At 40.7% G+C, this 19,339-nt stretch overlaps 1 long non-coding RNA gene across 1 annotated transcript in view; it reads left to right on the forward strand.

The window, feature by feature from the left end:
* The first annotated feature begins 1,940 nt into the window (after positions 1–1,940).
* The window catches only part of LOC124079063 (uncharacterized), a 35,635-nt gene continuing 18,236 nt past the window's right edge, over positions 1,941–19,339 (forward strand). Inside the window, exon 1 of the long non-coding RNA XR_006847139.2 lies at positions 1,941–2,052. This is a non-coding gene — a long non-coding RNA (uncharacterized LOC124079063). The remainder of the gene's footprint in view (positions 2,053–19,339) is intronic.

Below are 19,339 nucleotides of genomic sequence, written 5' to 3' on the forward strand. Positions count from 1 at the left end.
TGAGTTTTTATGATAGAGCACAAGAAAAGCATACCCCAGACAGCTACTGCCCTTCATTCAAGGCCTCAACAAAAACACATTGGGTAGACCTGAACCCAACCCACCGCCTAAAGCATATGTAACCACAGCTGAGCTCATCTTGTGTATCAATCAAACCTCAGTGGAACTCATGAGTATGGAAATAAATGCTTGTTGTTAGTCATCAAGTTTGGGGGTGGTCAATACGAGGCCTGATTCTGGCATTAGCTCACAAACACAGATGAGATGCAATTTTCAATAAGGTGACCAGGGAAGGCCTCGTTGGGAAGATGGTATATACATAAAGATCTGAAGGAGGTGAAGCAACAAGTAATGTAGGTAAGTGTAAAAGATTATTCCAGGCAGAAGGGAAAGCAAGTACAGAAGGTCTGAGATGTGAATAGAAATGACACATTTAAGCAGGGAGGCCAGTATGCCTGTAACAAAGTAAAAGAGCAGGAGAAATTATTGATGAGGTTAGAGAAGTAATGGGGGTGGGAGGTAGATGGTATAGGGCCTTGAAGGTTATAGTAAGAATATTAGGAAGCTGCTAAAGGGTTTTGAGTCAGAGGAGGAGCATCTAATTTAACTTGTATTTTAAGAGGATCACTCTGACCTTGATGCAGGTAGACAATAAGGTAGGAGTGAAAGCAAGGAGACCACGTAGAAGGCTACCACTAAAATCCCAGTGACAGCTGATGGTGGCTTGTACCCAAAAGCGGGGAGCAGTTGCAGTGGTGACTTATTGTCTTGGGCCATCTCCAAGAATGCCTGGACTCTTCATCACAACACCCCAGTAGTCAAGGAAGCCAAGGCCAGGAGGCTTCTGTTTAATGGTGGTTATCAGTAACAGAACTGAGATTCCCACTCCCACATCTCCAATCTGTTGCTTAGCACAAGGAGCGTCCCCACTCTGTCCCTCTATTGTCTGTGGTCTTAGTGATTCAGGAAAGGAGGATCTTTTTAGAACAGCTCAGGCAGACACAAATCCAGCCTGACAGCCCAACCACAGCTCCTTGTGTACGTGGCTCCTTTCTGCTTTGTCTCAGTCGGCCACGCTCCTTTTATTCCAAGCCTCAGATGAAGAGCTTGCCTGCATTCTGGGGGCCCCAGCTGCTCTTCTTGTTTCATGGTGGCACCCAAAGTGCTGGCATTCCTGCATTCTAAACCTCCTTATTTTCTATTATCAAAGGCTCCACTTGAAAGAATTGGCCTGGCTTAGTCATTCAATAAACATCCACCTCCCTGTGGCACCATATTGTCCTTAACCAACCACTTCTCTACTTGGCCTTGGACCTTTATAGAATAATCAAAAAGGCAGACTTATCCCAACATTTTCCAAACTCTGCAAGGCACATTGCTTTTTTTCTTTACAGTTCACTCGATTCTATGAAAAGGTAGATAAGGGGGAAAGTAGGTGCTGCATGTTTATAGGTATGCTGGGAGGGGATACTGTCCAGAATATTTATTATTTGAATATCATTAGTTTTTTAAGCTTGTGTTCCCTGCCTTTTTATCCCTCTTGGCTCAAGTTGAAAGTCTCAGAGAATATACTTTAGAAGAGAAAATAATATTTTCAAAATCAAAGTATGGCCTACAATACATGCATCTATCTGTAAAAACATTAGAAAATGTTAACAAAGTGAACTAAATTGGCCCTAGTCCTCTCTTATTTTGTCAAGTGACCTGCAAGAAAACAAAAGGGAAATTTTGTAACAAATTATCAGAGCAGCTAAATACCGTTCCCTATTAGCAAATCTCCAGGTTTGAAGAAATGTTCTGTCCTGACCTTGTGTGGCCACCCATGTGAGTCTATTTGGCTGGATTTATTGTGGATCTCAGAGCCTTCATCCACAGGTTACCAAGACAACAAGCTCCACCCCAGCGATGGGAGGGGGAGAAGGTTTTCAAGGAGAGAAAAACTCCAGGCAGAAGTGATCTTTCCTGGCTTTGGGAAAGGAAAAGGATAAGGCAGAAGTATACATGAAGCCACTGAGGAGAAGGAACAGTGAGAAGACAAAAAGGAGCTGGACGGTGAGTGTTCACCTCTTGGGGGCTTGTGAAGGAGGCCCAGTTTGTGGCCAATTTGTTTAAAACCATGTACCCAATGTATCAAAAATCAGCCTAGGTTGGTTCATTAGCCAAAAGAGAAAGTAGAGGAGATTGAACTAACTCCATTCAGAATCTAAGCTGATGTTCAGGAGTCACAAGATCATCTTTGACCATCACAGTAGGCTGGGAGGGAACCTTGAGACCTTCAGTAAAGCTACCTCACTTTACAGATAAAACTGAGGCCCAGGGCTGGAGGTCATGAAGTGTAGTCCTCAGGATATCCCTGGGAAGTGGAATGGAGCTTCTAATGCAGCTCAATCCCAAACATAAACAGCTAAGCAGAGGTATTGCAGAATTGCTAGTTGAGAAATTAAATTGAGTAATGTAAAAGGTGGCAGTGGGGTTTATGATACGTGAGTGGTGGATAGAACAGTGAGGCAGGACCACTGCTGCGTCTGAATTCACTTCAAAGAAGGTATTCAAGGTTGAATCAAAAGTATAAAACCAGCTGAAAAAGAAAAAAGGAATTGTGTGGTTCTCATCAGCTGGTGGAAGTCTCCATGCACCAATATTGAATAGTCAGTCCCTCCCTGATTTCTGGCTCTCACAGCCTGACTTCCAGGCAAGGCTATGGATTTCCTGCACCCATACTTTCCTACCTTCCCTCCAACTGTATTTCTCTAGCCATGTGACTTTTAATTAGCTGCTGTCATTTGCAGAACAAGTTTCTGGAGAGTTCAATGATCAGCCCAAGGTCATGTATTTCTTAAGTAACAGAAACAAGTCTCTGGGACAATGGGCCCAGTGCTCTCTGCCAACTCCACCCTTTCCCTGTCAGAAAAACATTACAGATTACTAATTGGATACTCAGTGCTAGAAATGGTTAGCAAATAGAAATGCCACGAAAATGCACAGGTGTGAACAATCTAAGTAAGGCAAGAGAGGAAAAGGATGACCGAAAGCTAGAGGAGAGAGGCCAAACTGTTGACAGGAGGAAAAAATAAATAACTTCTTTATTATCTGAACAGGCAGTCAATGAAAAGAGGAAATTGAGTGGTGCCCACCTCGATCACTATTAGATCATGAATCTAAGATAGCAGGTCAGAGTCAAATAGAGAATTTTGAAAGGGGAAAATCTTAAATTATTAAACAAAATGAGTTTGAGATGGGTCTCTTTTATGAAAAATAATTAAAACACCATAAAATGATTTCAAGGAAAAAAACTGATTTTCTTAAGCAAAGGAAGAATTAATTATCAGGCTATCAGGAGCTAAGAGAATGAATCAGAAGCTGGAGGACAAGACTTGGACAACTGGTAGGACCCAAGGGTTCTCCTAAAGCGGCAGAAACCATAGCCACAGCCTGACTGCCACAGGTATCATATTTTCCTTAAGTTTCTGTTCCCTGCTAAATATTTAATTCTGATACTCCCTATATATTCGTACTCCTTAAGATTCAGAATCCCAGAAAACCTTTGCCATCTGCACCTAAGATACAGCGTTAATCTCCAGGATATATGAAGAACTCAAAAAAACTTAACACCAGAAAAAAATAATAACCCAATCAATAAATGGGCAAAGGAACTAAACAGACACTTCACAGTAGAAGAAATATGATCTGTATTTTAGTCAGCTTTTTCGCTGCTTCAACTAAAGGATCTGACCAGAACAGTTTTATGGGAGGAAAAGTTTATTAGAGGACTCAAAGTTTCAGAGGTCTTAGTCCATAAAAGGCAGACTCCATTCCTTAGGGCCCAGGGTGAGGCAGAACATCATGGTGGAAGAGTGTGGCAGAGGGAAGCAGCTCATATGGTGATCAGAAAGCAGAGAACGACTCCACTTGCCAGATACAATATATAAACCCCAGAGTCACTCCCCCTCAATGAACCACTTCTTCTAGCCACACCCCACCTGCCCCCAGTTACCAGTTAATCCCACCAGGGATTAATTCATTGATTAGTTTAAGGCTATAACTCAATCATTTCTCCTCTGAACCTTCTTGCATTGTCCCATACATGAGCTTTTGGGGATACCTCACATCCAAACCATAACAGTCAGTTAACAAATATATGAAAAAATGTTCAACATCACTGGCAGTAAGAGAAATGCAAATTAAAACTACACTGAGATTTTATCTTACTCCAGTCAGAATGGCAATTATCAAGAATACAAGTAACAAAAAATGTTGGTGAGGATGTGGGGGAAAAGTACACTCATACATTGCTGGTGGGATTGCAAATTGGTGCAACCACTCTGGAAAGCAGTATAGAGATTCCTCAGAAAACTTAGAATGGAAACACCATTTGACCCAGTTATCCCACTCCTTGTTATACACCCAAAGGACTTAAAATTAGCATTCTATAGTGACAAGGCCACATCAAAGTTTATAGCAGCTCAATTCACAATAGCCAAGCTATGGAACCAACCTAAATGCCCTTCAACAGATGAATGGATAAAGAAAATGTGGTACATATACACAATGGAATATGACTCAGCCATAAAGAAATTATGGCATTTGCCAGTAAATGTATGGAACTCATGCTAAGTGAAATAAGCCAATTCCAAAAAACCAAAGACCAAATGTTCTCTCTGATATGTGTATGCTAACTCACAATGATGGGGGGAGGTTCACCAGATTGGATGCGGGGGTAGGGGCAGAGGGAAGGGAATAGGATGGGAATGGGAAAGACAATACAAAGACTTGACATAACTTTCCTACGTACATATATGAATACACAACCAGTGTGTCTCCACATCATGTACAACCACAAAAAAATGGAAGTTATACTCCATATATGTATGATATGTCAAAATACATTCTACTGTCATGTACAATTAAAAAGAACAGATACATTTAATAAAAAGATTCAGTATCCCAGGAACAAGTGTCTAATTGGCTATTTACATCTTGGCTATACCAGGGGTCATAAAGAGGGAGAAACAGTTCCCCTCTGGCTTCTGTAATGAGATCATTAACAGGAGCTGAGACCGCTATTGCCCTCCTACTAAGACATTCACAATGGAGATGTATTAGCACATGCTAACTACAATGGCAAACAAGTCCCATGATCTAATGGTTTAACACAATAGAAGAACAGTTCTTAGTCATGTAACTGTCCAACGCCAGAATTCCTGGTTGGTGATTAACCTCCCATATGATTACCTGCAGCCCAGAATTCCTCCATACTGTGACTCCGCCCTCTTCTTGGGCCTTGTAATCCTTTGCATTCTGCTGGAAGATGAATAAAGACAATGAAGAAATACCAAGTGCTTAAGCTTCTTGACCCAGATGTGACATACAACATTATTGTTCCCATGGGCAAGAATAAGTCCTCTGGCTTCAACTACATGTAACAAGGCATGGGAAATACAATTCCTGGTAGGCAGCTGTTTTCAATCAATAATTTTACACTCTGCAAGAGGGAGTCCAAATCTTCAGTGGGCAAAGATAAGAAGGAGCAGGAAGGGAGTAGGTCGGATGTGTGACAGCCTAAAGCCAATACATGTTTGTTACAAAATGTATTTCCAGAGACTGATAAGGAAGCCTGTATTTTCATTTAAATTAAGTTAGCTGTACCTCCTTCACCAGAATTTATAATTCTCAAGGTCAGATGTGCCCTGAGAGGTCCATCTGCTACCCAGGATAGAATTCCCGTTTGACAACTCTGATGACAAGGTAGTATTCTACCTGTATTCACAAACATCCTCTGTTGGGCAGGGAGCCAGAACAGGGCCAGGCCACCGCCCAACAATGGGGACCGCCCCTAGGGCTTTTGGCTCTAGGCTTCTGGGTTCTTCTTCCTGTTTGAGAAAAGGGGCCCGCCAAAAGAGCCCACCAAAGGGCCATCTCTGGCCCAGGAGCCCAATAGGGAACTGACAACAGGCATGCCAATCATATCTACACACACTTCCCATAGGGGTGATGTAAGTCCCTGAAAACACTACTGCAGCTGCAGACCCTTCCACCTCTACTGTAGCCTGTGCGGAATAAACTGATCTCTGGATGACCTGGTGTGATCCCTCACTGTCATGCCTCGAGTGGTTGGGGTCTTCAGGGGTCTTTCATTCTCAAGATCAGTGTATCAGTTAAATGTTTAAAGGTAGACATAATGGAAAACTCAATGCAAAGTGAAATTCAGAGGGAGAGGAGATTTCGGCATAGGATGATCAGCAGCTTAATGGGCAGGTTTTTTCTCTCCCATCTGCTGGTTTCATCCTAAGGGTGGTTCCCTTCATGGCCACAAGATACCTGCCAGTGACAGTCAAGACTAATGTGTCCTGATACAAGTCCAGTAGGAGAAAGGTAAAACCTTTCCTCCAACCATGAAATACAAGATATTTAAGTATGATTGGGCCAACTCAGTCTATGTATCAATCTCTGAACCAGTAACTAAGACAGTGCCATGTGCTAAAGGACTTGGACTAGTCAGAATCCGTCCCTTAAGCTGGGAATGGGGTCTCCTCTCTCATAATCACAAAAGGATAATATGTCCATAAAATTGGGTTTCTGTAGCCAGAGAAGGAGAAAAATGGATACGTCTGGTAAATCAACATTATCCAATGAAGATGGAGGAGGCTTTAAGAAAGGCCTTTCCACTTTGGGCAAGCGCTTATTATTAAAAAGTTCTTATTTATACTGAGCCCAAATCTTGCTCCCTGATCTTCTTTCTGAAGCTCTACAGCATAAGACTAAACCTTCTTCCTTATAACATAACTTTTTTTCAAAACTTTAAAGATACTGTATGTTCTTATTCTACCCCAAAGTTTTCCCTTCTTCAAGCTGAGCCCCTTTGCTTATATCCTCCTCATGTGTCATTTCTCCCCTCCTCATTACTCTTATCTTTCATTTATATGCATGCTCCCATTTGACAAAATCCCTCCTATACAGTAATGTCCAGAAGGGAATCACATAACATACCTTGTGTTCGTTCTATAATCCCCTCTATTAATATAGCCAAATCTAAATATCTAATTAATAAAAGCTACTATAACAGATAAACCCCAACATCTTACCACCTTTACACAATAAAGGTTTATTTCCCACATAAAAACCCAACTGGTAAAGGGCTCTCCTCTATGCAGTAATGCAGTGATTCAGTGACACAGGCCCCTTCCATCTTGTGGCTCTGCTATATTCAACACACAGCTTCTAAAGTCACCCTTTTTATTTGTGTCAAGCCAGAAGGGGAAAGAATATGGAGGATCACATATAAGCCTACTTATGGGTCGGACATGGAAATAGAGCACCTCATTTGAGAGGGGTACTAAGGATTGAACTCAGGGGCACTCGACCACTGAGTCACATCCCCAGCCCTATTTTGTGTTTTATTTAGAGACAGGATCTCACTGAGTTGCTAAGCACCTCGCCATTGCTGAGGCTGGCTTTGAACTTTCGATCCTACTGCCTTAGCCTCCCAAGCTGCTGGGATTACAGGTGTGCACCACTGTGCCCAGCAGAGCACCTCAATTTTGCTGGCTAGAACTCAGTCACATGGCCATACCTAACTGCAAAGAAGGCTGGGGAAAGTAGTGCAACTATTTCTGCCACAGATATTTACCTACTGGGCACCTGCATCCCATTACTAGTTTTTCTTGAGCTTGCCAAAATCCTACTAGATTGTATCTTAATGAGCTGCTACTAAGCTGACCTTCCCTTCCTGTAATTATAGAACAATGAATTATAGAATTCATCTTTTGAACCATGGGGCACAGCTCTGCTTTGATCCCACTCACTGCCCATTTGGGCCTCTCATTGTGCCTGTTGCTTCTACTACTTTCCTCCCTTTTAGAAAGGTCTCTTTGGATATCATATAACTAAAACCTACCTGGAGAAGGGCAATTTCAACTGAGTGCAATCCAGTTTATATAAAGTCAAGCAATGGTGCTGACCTGTTTCAAGGACACCCAAAACCTAAGGGAGTTCCCAATTAAATATCTCCAGTAAAAAATGGGTGAACATTGTCACTTTCAATATATTTTTTCCCACTGTGTTTTTTCCCTGAATTTGCAAGTAGTCTTCCAGATACTCAGTTGGTTCACTCACTCATGTCCTAAGTGCCACGTGAAAGAAAGGAAAAATTGTATGGCTGGCTCTGCACTGAAATGCTGGGAATTTTGAAAATGGAATTAAAGTCTGTGTTGCTTTCATTGTGTTTTGGGGCTCTATGGGCCAGAGCATTTGCTCTGTGTATCTATTTCCAACCCATAATGCAAGACATGTAATTAGTGGTACCTCCGCCTCTCCCTGGCAAGCTCAATCAGGCAGAGCCCATCCAAATGTACTCCACAGACTCCTCTTCCATGGCAAACCAGCACAGATGTTTCTTGCTCCAAAGCACCATTTTCAACCATTCCTTCTGCCAAAGAATTGTCACTGGGATGTCTCTAAATGGTATTTGCTCTGGAGCAACAAACATTAACTAATAGGGTTATTAAATACTGGACATGAAGTTGTATGTGACTAGAATTTTGTTACAATATAACTTCAAAGGAACTATAGTACCATATAGGCCAGAAAATGTCTTGAAAGACCCTTCCCCAAAAAGCCACTGTCATGATATTTTTAGAGCTGTAAGAAATTCATAGGCTTATTTGCACATTAAAGAATTTACTAAGCATCTACTATGAGCCAGGCACTATAGTGAATGAAAGGCATAGAGGTGAATCCCTGGCTAGAGAAGATTTTAGGCCAGTAGGAAAGACAGACAGACATCAGCAATTTGATATAATAATATAATAGATTTTTAATAAAATGCGGTGGAAAGATATTAGATCTAGATGAGGTCTTACAGATCATCAAAATACAGATTTTCTCAAACTTTTAGAACCAATATCTTCCTTTACATAAAAGTGAAAATCTCTAGGCTACCTCTGTGGCAACTGGAATACCATCCCCACTCCTAGGAGGTATGACCCTTTTAGGAATTGGAGTTGCCTTCTGTGGATATTCTTTACTTTTTATGGGTTTATTTTTTTCTAAACCTTCATGTTTTCTAAATACTGAAGTGTCATGTTTAAAAGGCCTTTCCTCCCATCCACCACTCCAATTAGGAAGAGGTCATGTAATCCCAGCACCCACTCCCATTTTGAAGATGAAGACATCAAGGTTCAGAGAGAGTAAGATGAAATTTCAGGGATCCTGGTGTCCCTTGTGTTGTTTAGGATTAATAATGTAGGATGATGAAAGGAATCATAGAACTGATTTAAAGAATAGTGTAGCTCTTACTTTTCAAAATGTGGTCCATGGGCCAGCAGCATGAACATCACCTTGGAGTTTGTTAAAAGTTCAGAATCTGAGTCATTATTCAAGAGGTACATGATGAACATCTGCATTTTAACAAGATCCTTAGTTGATTTGTATATACCCACAAGCCCCCAGAAGCACTGTTATAGCAGTCATTGCGGATGCCCACATCCCATATCTCATCTGCCCACCTGAGTTCATCAATAGGGGTGGTCGAAAGTTTCAAACATGCCAAAAAATTCCTGCCTGAAATGCCTGCATCTAACTCCTTGTTAGTGGAGTTAATAACCTAAGGTGAACTCTCAACCAATTAGGGATGGAAGCCAGGGGATAAATGCCCCATTCTTCCCATCCTTACAATGGAGTTTATGAGTCCTCAGCTGATAGGTTTTGTCCAATGATACATATATCACCAAAAAGAATACCAAATGATCCTGAAAGATTCTGTCCCCAAACTGCCTACTGGATCACAATGACCCTTCTCAAGTTCTACCTGGTTCAGGTGATTGCTTGGGTTTTCCCCGGCCCTTTGCCATTCCTCCACCTCCTAGTCATCTCCTATGACTTCAGATTACCCCAGGCATGGGAAAATGGCACCCAGTAATTTCTTGCAAACAGACTCCACCTGCTTCTCTCAAACAGGTTCCCCATGTTGCTTTGGGAATTCATCCAACAATCTCTACCTTTCAAAGCCTTGAATCAGACACCGATCTAACTGAGGCTGGAATTTCAGGGCACCACTTTCTTTATTTGGGTTAGTTTTTAATTGTAGGTTTGCCCTTCTCAAGTCGCACTGACCATAGTCCCTCAGGGACTTATTTTATTTATTTTACTTGCTCTAAGAGACATGCCTTCCACGAATGATGAATGTTGATATTCTGCCACCTAGTGGAGGAACTGGGGCTGCAGGGATGAAGCTTAAAGGCTGAAAACAAGGGATCAATATAGTAACAATCATGTTCTTATTGGAATGCATATTACATACAGACTACTTTATACATAGGAGCTATTTTAATCCTAACAACCCTATGAGGACAGCACTATCAAATTTCAGAGGCTTAATAAGATTAAGCAACTTGGCAATAGTGACACTGGGATAAGATGAAAACAATAAATGAGTGCATTAATTAGTATGTTACAACTCTGGGCAACTGAGGCTCAATTGGGCTGGGGATCTGTTGAGAAACCATTTGGAACATGCCTCAGAATCATTTCACTGGTGAACTGAGAAGTTGTAGCATTTAGCTACCAACTCCCATTCCTCATTGATTGAGAGTTCCCCGCAGGGTGTTAACTCACACAATTCTGAGTTGTTCTGGCTTGTGACTAAGCAGGCTCCAGTGGTATCAGGAAAAAAAAAACTGTCAAGAAAGAAACAGAGAGATTCAAGCTCCTGAGGAGAAAAGCTGCCACTTCCAGAATAAGATTCTGGTTCGGGTATGTTTGATTCCAAAATCCATCTCCTAATTCACCCCAATCATACTGTCTCAATAGCTCAGCCATATATAAAGCAGATCACTTGCAAGTTCTTGCATGGAAAGTTCTTCTGTTTAGTCAGAGCTCTAACAATGATCAGTTAGACTTTGAGCTTGAGAGCTCAAAGTTCTTATTCCATCTATAATTTGAACTCAGGGCCTATGTATTTATATGACTCCCCTGATTCACTATGGGTGACTATGGTCTTCGGTCTGTTTCATATCACCACGTTCAGAAACAAAGATGTTTCCTCAGATTTTTTAGCTTTAGCCTGGGAATGCCTGATGGATGGAAATCCTAAAGCAACCAGCTATTGCCTAGGACAGGTTGTGAACATGCAATACAGCAGCCTCACAGTTCTTGGCTTTATCCAGGTCTTCCAGTCTTTGCATTAGTACCTTGCTCAATATTAGAGAAAGAATACAGGCTTTCACCAGGCAGACCCAGATTTCAATCTGAACCCTCCTATTTACCAGTTGGGTGAGCTTGAGAAGATCTCTTGACCTATGTATTAATCTGTTTTTATTGCTATAACAAAACACCTGAAGTTGTTTAACTTAAAAAGAATATAGTTTTATTTAGCTCACAGTATTGGAGGTCAAAAATGTAGAGTGTGGGGCGGGGGTTGTAGCTCAGTGGTAGAGCACTTGCCTAGGACATGTAAAGCACTGGGTTTGATCCTCAGCAACACATAAAAATAAATAAATAAAATAAAGTTATTCTGTCCATCTACAACTAAAAAAAAATATTTAAAAAAAAATGTAAAGAGTGTGGCACCAGCTCTAATGAAGGCCCCTATAGCTGTATCATGGCAGATAGCATTATGGCAAATGGCATCATGGTGAGAGTGTGTGTGAGGAGAGATCATGTGACAAGACAGGAAGACAGAGTAGGGAGGGGCCCATCTAGATCTTTTTTAACAATCCACTCTCATGAAAAGTGCCTACGGTACTATAAGAACAATGTTAATCCCTGTAGGCAGCACCCCCAATGACCTAATCATTTCTCACTAGGCCCTGCCTCTTGAAGGTTCCAACGCCTCCCCAAATCATCACACTGAGGACCAAGCTTCCAACACACAAACCCTTGAGGGCTGCACTCAAACCATATCCAAACCATAACAACTTGCCTAAGCCTATTAACCTTATTTGACAATTGGAGCTTATAATATCTACTGCCCTTAGGGTCATTTTGGTGATTGGATAAGATAATGTGTTTAAAGTAGGCCATGAGATCAGGCTTTGGGTACAACTACTTTATTTAGGCCACACAGAGAAGACTGGTAGGGAAGAAGATGACAAGCAGAAAAGAGAGGCTACAGTCAATAAAGGATGCATTGTTAGGCTAGGTACCATAATGAACAACTGGTTTCATCCTGCAGGAAAAACTGGAAAATGGTGTCAAAACTCCAGCTCAAAATTATCTCAAACATGAGTTTCTGGGATGAGGTATTTTATACCAAGTTTTCAGAGTCATTAGTTGAATGCTACTTCAGGAGGATGTTAATTCTTCCACCTACACACCTTTGTGCAGGTTGGAAGAGTCAGGAATAAACCCTCAGACACAAAGATACCAACACTGTAGTCAAAAGTGGGCAATAGGATCTTGAAAGGACCGTGGGCTATAAGCAGGGAACCATAGCATCTGCTCTAAGTAGCCAGCCTGGGCAAAGCACTGAGAAGTTGTTCAATATGTTGGTGCCAGTCTCTTACCCTTTCCCATCTCATACCCCTTCGAAGTCTCTATTATGCCATTTTCTGTGAAGCACTTGCCATTCTCCTTCTTAATAATCATGGACTTATTTAATCCTTATGCATCATTCTTACTCTTTTTTAAACTACATTCACCTTTCCCTCAGTCTATATTACTACCCCTTTGAAACTTACTCAAGTCCTTCAACTTTGAGCCACTGTAGTTTCCCCATTTATGTCAACCATCAGCTTCTTTCCCAACTGTTCAGGAGTCAGTCTTTGTGATACTTCAGAAGTTACTTCTTCCATGACTTGGTAGCAAATGCTTTTCTTTCTCTCTTTCTCCATAAAAGATCAGGTAACCCATTCAAAGTAAGAATCAAGTTAAAAAGTACAGTGACAGGCACTATATTGCCCAGCCAGCCAATGGCCATTCTGTCCACTTCTTTTTGCCAACTACATGATGATTTTTTTAATCAAGGAGAAGTCATGTCCTTCAGCCTCTCCCCAGAACCAGGCAGGACACACATTTTGATCAGAAATAATCAGGATGCTAGCCTTTACCTTGTAAGTGACTAATTTAGATATTGTCAGGTTAGGCACTTCTGGACAATGAAACCTATGGAATTTCAGTGGAGGTTTCTGGGAAAATTTGCCTTGCTCATAAAAAGGGTCCTTTTTTTTCTTCTTCTGCCTCTGGATATTGTCACTTGCACATAATACCCAGTATGGCCATAATCATGTTGCAACCATGAGGGAAATACAAGAGAAGATTAGAGAAATGGAACAGGATTCACCATGTTGTTGACCCATTTACTCCACCCTACAGTCAGTTTACCTGATTTTATAAACCTATTTTAATTGGATCATCTTATACTTGCAAGTAAAGACACCCTTAAATGATATGACAAAGTCCTGAGACTTTGGGACTTCATTGAAAAGAAAACACCTCTAAAGGAATGATTTTAATGTACAGATGATCTGCTCAAAAATAATGGCTCATATATTTTCATTGGCCTTGGCCACATTCTCTAGCATTAGCATCATGATGTATGTAATGTCTGTAAGAATAAGACTGAACAGACACAAGAACACACCTAAATGAGTACATCTGGCCCTTAATTAATGAAATTTCTGAAAAGTCTGATGCAAATTGAATTTTTCCTCCATTGAGGAGGAAGCCAACCAAACTAAATGTGTTTGGAAGTGTTCTGGTAAACCTGAGGTAGTGGTAGTTTATGAATCACTTTAAACAATAAGATTTCCTTTAAATAAGCAAGCCTATGGCAAATCCATTTGGGTTCAAAGAATTCTTTTGTATAAATATATATTCTCCCTCTGATGAAAGATTCTTAAATTGGGGTTTGGCTTCAGGGAAACTGTGAATCCTGTAAAACTAGAAGCAACATACTGTTTATGTGCAAATATGAATTTCTCTGAGGAAGAGACTCTAAGCTTTCTTCAAATTCTGAAAGGACTTTGTTACTACCTGTACACCTCCCAAAAAATGGAGTTTAGAAGCACTGCCAATGTGGTTGTTTTCAGAGTCTGGATTTTCTTAAAGAAGCAGACTCTTATATTTGAAGGAAATCTGACAGAAGGCTAATGTAATATTTTGAGGAGCCAATGTTCAAATCCAATTTGTGAATTCTGTGATATCACACCAGATGTCCTTATTTTCATGAGGGCCATAAGCTCTATGGGAAAAAATACATAAGGGGAACTTAGTAACTAGTTTCTGTGCCCTGTATTCTCAGGTGGTATGGTAGATTGTTATAGTAATGGCCTTCAACTTTAAAAAATATATATATTTATTATTTTTAGTTGTAGTTGGACACAATACCTTTATTCCATTCATTTATTTTTATGTGGTGCTGAGGATTGAACCCAGGGCCTTGCACGTGTTAGGTGAGCACTCACCGATGAGCCACAACCCCAGCCCTGCCTCCAACTTTTTCCACACTTCCCTGTATGCAGTCCTTGGATAGTCCCTTCCAATGCTGACTCTGAGCTTGGTTGTGTGACTTTGTCTGACTAAAGGAACAATAGCAATTGTGACAGAAGCAGAAACTTGAAAAATATTATATTGGGACTTTCCTTCAAGTACTGCTCCTGAAGCCCCTGCCACACCATCCATATGAAGAAGCCTGGGTAAGCTTGATGAATGAAGAGAACTATATGATCCAGTTACATCCATCTTCCCAGCGTACAGCCAATCTGTAGAAGCAGAGCCATGCACATGGTGGTAGCTGATGGTGAGCACATGAGTGAGTTCAGTTGAGAAAACAGTAGAACCACCCAAATGAGCCTATCCCAAATTGCCAACCCTGTAAGCAAGGAAGTAGTTTTTGTTATTGTTGTTGCTGTTGTTTTAAGCCACTAAGTTTCAGAGGTTTGTTATATAATAAAAGATAAGTGTTACTGGAGGAAAGAGAATACTATTCTTCTCAAGCACCAGTGCCAGTTGTGGCCATGCATACTGGGGACAGCAGGAAAGCTGTAATATTATAGCTGTAACAGTTCTGGACCATAGGGAGGCTTAGTGGCAGCCCCTGAGGTGGTAGTTGACAAATCAGGCTGGGAAGGATGGGTGGCCAGTGAATGGAGTGGAAATAGGATCCCTACACTGGATCCCCACTGACCCTGGACTAACTGGAGCTACCTGGCCCCAGAAAATAAAATCTACAGGGCGCCTCCTTTCAGTTACTCCATCTCCCATTTCTTCAGGAAGATGGAAACTAACAAAAGTTTTTTAAGGGCTATTCAGGCCCTTGTTTTGAGAGATTAAGCAAGAGAAGAGAAAATCAAGATTTAATGTCAAGAAATATCAGTGGAGGGAGGGTGGTGGAAGGAGGGAGGGTGGTGGATAGAGGGAGGGTGGTGGAAGGAGGGAGGGTGTGGATGGAGGGAGGGTGGTGGATAGAGGGAGGGTGGTAGATGGAGGGAGGGAAGAACAAAAAGAAAAGAAAGTAAAATGGTGGTGCTGGGTCAATAAATGGTGTTGGGTCAATAGACATTCTGAGAATACAGTTCTACAAGCCTTGTTGTTAGGAATTTGAGAGAAGATATAGATGATTGGATTTGTTTCATATTTTGTTTTTAGAACTAGTATATGACTGTTTTTCTCCCTGTGTTTCATCATTTTGTCTTAAATGTGATATAAAAGAAACTAAAATAATAAAATAATCTTTGTGTGTGTGTGTAAGTGTGTGTGTGTGTGTGTGTGTGTGTGTGTAAAGAATTGAGTATCAGAGAAGGGGGGAAAGAATCAAAGAATAAATAAGAGAAAAAAGATATATCAGATATCACTGGGATGTTATCAGAAGGAGCAAGAGGGAAAACATACCATTATTGATTTTTAGGTACCTGCTCGCCCATTAGCCCATTTAACCTTCCACTATCATGGGGAAAATGAGGTCTATCTTCAGTTGTGGCCATGCATGGAGGGGACAACAGGGAAGCCGTGATATGTGAGTGGCTCTAAAATTACACAATTCCAAAGCAGCAGAAGAAAGACAGGTCAGTACTTGTTTCACTAAGAAAATAGATCTTGATGTATATAGTCATATGAGCATTTGGGGAGTTCCTACTAGTTGATACTATTCTAAGTGCTTCACATGATTAACTAATTTGATACTCAGAAAAACCCAGGCATGATTATTATAATCTTCTCCAATTTTTAGATGATGAAACAGACACAAAGGGGATAAGCAACTAGCCCAAGATCAAGGAAGCAAGGACATGAACCCATACAGTCTGGCTTCAAAACCTACGCTTATAACAACTATAGTACTTTAATGGGTAACAAAATGCTATCAGATAAAAAATCCACTGCGGCTGATGCTGCTTTTCTGAGGGCTCCCAAGTGGCCCAGGGATGGGCCCAAGAATAGACCTTGAATAAGAAGTGACCACAGTAAAGACCTGCAAATGCAGGAATATCCACAAGGAGATCCAGTGGAACCTTCTGAAGTTTAAGCAAAAGCAGTAAATCCAGTGACAAGGCTGACTGTTTTATGCTCTTTCCAGAACCAAGCATACCTCTGGTGCAAAAAGGGCTCTGAAGATCAGCCAAGTAAACTGACCCCCACAGGAAAAAACAAGACATAGTTTCTTCTAATCTTGGTGGCTGGACTCTTGGAAGCTATGGAAAGACTTTGCTAGGAGCTGATTAAAGACAGAATAAGGGGTTACATGGGGGAAATGAGGGCAAAGAGATACGATTGCACAGACAGATGGAGGGAAGCCATAAAGGAGAAGGTGTTCCCCAGTGGTGTTTTTGTATTACTGACTGCATAGCTCATAAATTTATTTTAAGTCCTTTGGGAGCCATGGGTATGTATCCCAGGTGTACCCAACAAGAGTCTGGAATATGATTTCTCTAGAAGTTTTTCATCATTTAGACTTTAGATGATAATCCCAGGAGAAAGGGTGGCAGATTTTAGAAAGTCATTTAGTTCAGAAATCAATTGTTTTGAAGTTCCTCTAAAAGAAAATTGCCTTTGCCTCCCAATTTCCTCTAGTCTTACTTTTCTGATCTTCTTCTCAGCTACTAACACATTGAAGGCACTTTGAGGCAAAACATATTAGCAATAAGTTTAACATGAGGATTCATCAAAAAGAAGAAGAAAGAAAAATGTTTTGATGTTGGTGTCAAGGCCCAGTTTTGTGATATGAATCCAATTGCAATAAGGATACTGTAGCTTTGGCTATCTAGGGAGACTTTTTCTGGCATGTGGGAAGTCTCTGGGTCTCTTTCTCCTTCAGTGGGTTGCAGCATCAAATCATCTGCCCCCATTCCACATATAACAGAAGAAAAGGAATGTGAAGTCCTTCATTTCTCTATTCTATGGTTCGAAGTGTTTCTAGGAAGTGTTAACACTCTCAAGAACCCCAAGGTGTATATTCAGATTTCTGAGATGGAAGTTAAAGGGAAGGAAAGAACATAAGGCTTCCAAAGGGAGACTTCCAGAAGTAACCATGGAAACCATTCCAAGGTCTTCAGAGTGGTGTCACATTGAGCTGAGAGACAGCAACCCCATTAGTGGGAAATGAAATCCTAAAGCAGAGAAGCTGAGCAAAAGAATGAAATGAATTGAAAATAAATGAAGCAATTTTTAATAACCAAGTGAATAAGACTCAGCAAGCAGTAAAGATCAAGGCAACAAAAGCCATCTGCATCTGGAAATGAAAGATGCAAATCTAGGTATGCTTTTAGTAGCCCTTCTTCTTGTGAACTGTATTTCAATGGCATGTATAACCCTAGGCTCTTCCAGCATACCAGCTCCAGATTTCAAGACTATCCATTCTCATGAATTTATTCATCAGTTCACTCTTTCATTCAACAGCTGTTATAAGTGTCTGATGCCACATTTACTCATTCAATATTTATTGAGTACCTACCATGTGCCAGATACTTGCCTACATACTGGAGATATTACAGTAAGAAAGACATATATATTACCTGAATTTACACACCTTGCCATGTAGCTTAAACTGTGCTCAGAAATCTGGAAAATTCAGAGAGGGATAAAACAGAGTTTTCTAACCTCAAGTAACCACAATTTCTATAGGAGGATTAATCCTACTATACAAGCATAGTAGGAATTAAATATTATACAAGAGCTGTGTCACAATTCCAGGCAAGCATATAAGCAATGTCATAAGGCAATATATTTCCATGTTCCTGTTTTATAACTGGGCAAGCTCGTCCCCAACCTTGTCTCCAGCTCTTTAATATATCACAAAGTTCTTTGTGAGATGAATCATTAATGAGGTGAATATCTTGAAATAAATCCGCCCAACTCCTGTCTACATTTCACTCATCCCTTAACCTCTATCTCCAAGGACAAATTTGGTTTTAAGTGAATTTCAAAATCCACTCGATGGAGTAGTGGGATAAGAAGAAAAATATCATTGAGTCTAGCTATTTAGAGGGCATCGTAAATAGGTGGTCCACTTTGAAATATGTCCCTGAGTCTGCTCTCAGCCTTTATGTACTACCAAAAGCATTTCACTCTCACCTTTGGAATTAAGCCAGTACTAAATAACTCTGTGGAGCTCAAAATAAAACCTTAGGTCCTAGAATAAAACCTTAGGTCCTAGAAGACCAGCAAAAGGTGTGGGAAGAAGAGGGAAAAATGGAATGTGAGTATCAGCCAGCCTTGACCATGGATCTTGCAGTGGTGACCATGTAAAAATAGGGCAGAGTCAGGCCTTGGCAGCTGTGTTCCTTCCTCTTACCCAGCACCTGGCATAGCCCCCTCTCCTTTTAAATGACACAAGATGACAAGTTTCTCACATAGCAAAATGGCTGTACTTACTCCAAGAAAGTGACCACTGGGTAGTGGAAATGAGACTTTTTAAAATCTCTAGCTATAAAATTCTCAAAATGGGTTGATAAAAAATCTATGTTATAGGTCAGTGAATATTATTTGGGAAGGAAGAATGTTTCCTTTCTATTTTGTCTTTAGCTTACTTATCATTGGCAGACAAACACAACTTAGTGAACAAAACAAAACTATTCCATAATCCTGAACTATCGCTCACTCAACAATAGCTAAACTTCAAGAAACTAGGTGAGGGAGGCAAGCTCCAAGAGCCCATGGCAAGGCTTATTGATGGACTATTCTCAGACAAAACTGTGGCAGTCTTGATGAAGAGAGAATACATACTGTGGTTCATTTCAATTTTCTTAAATTTCTCAGTGCATCAAAATCGTTTTCACTTCATTGAGCTTTGATGGTAATTGGGTGATGAGCTACTCATTTGTCAGAATTTTCTAATTAGTAAGGAAAGAAAAGGAGTCTTCAACATTGCTTTTTTGTTTGCTTTCCTCTAAGGAAGAGGTCATAAATTGCA

Source organism: Marmota monax, unplaced genomic scaffold (assembly GCF_021218885.2).
Source record: "Marmota monax isolate L192 unplaced genomic scaffold, Marmota_monax_Labrador192_F-V1.1 WCK01_AAM20220418_F8-fsc00089, whole genome shotgun sequence".
NCBI lineage: Eukaryota > Metazoa > Chordata > Mammalia > Rodentia > Sciuridae > Marmota > Marmota monax.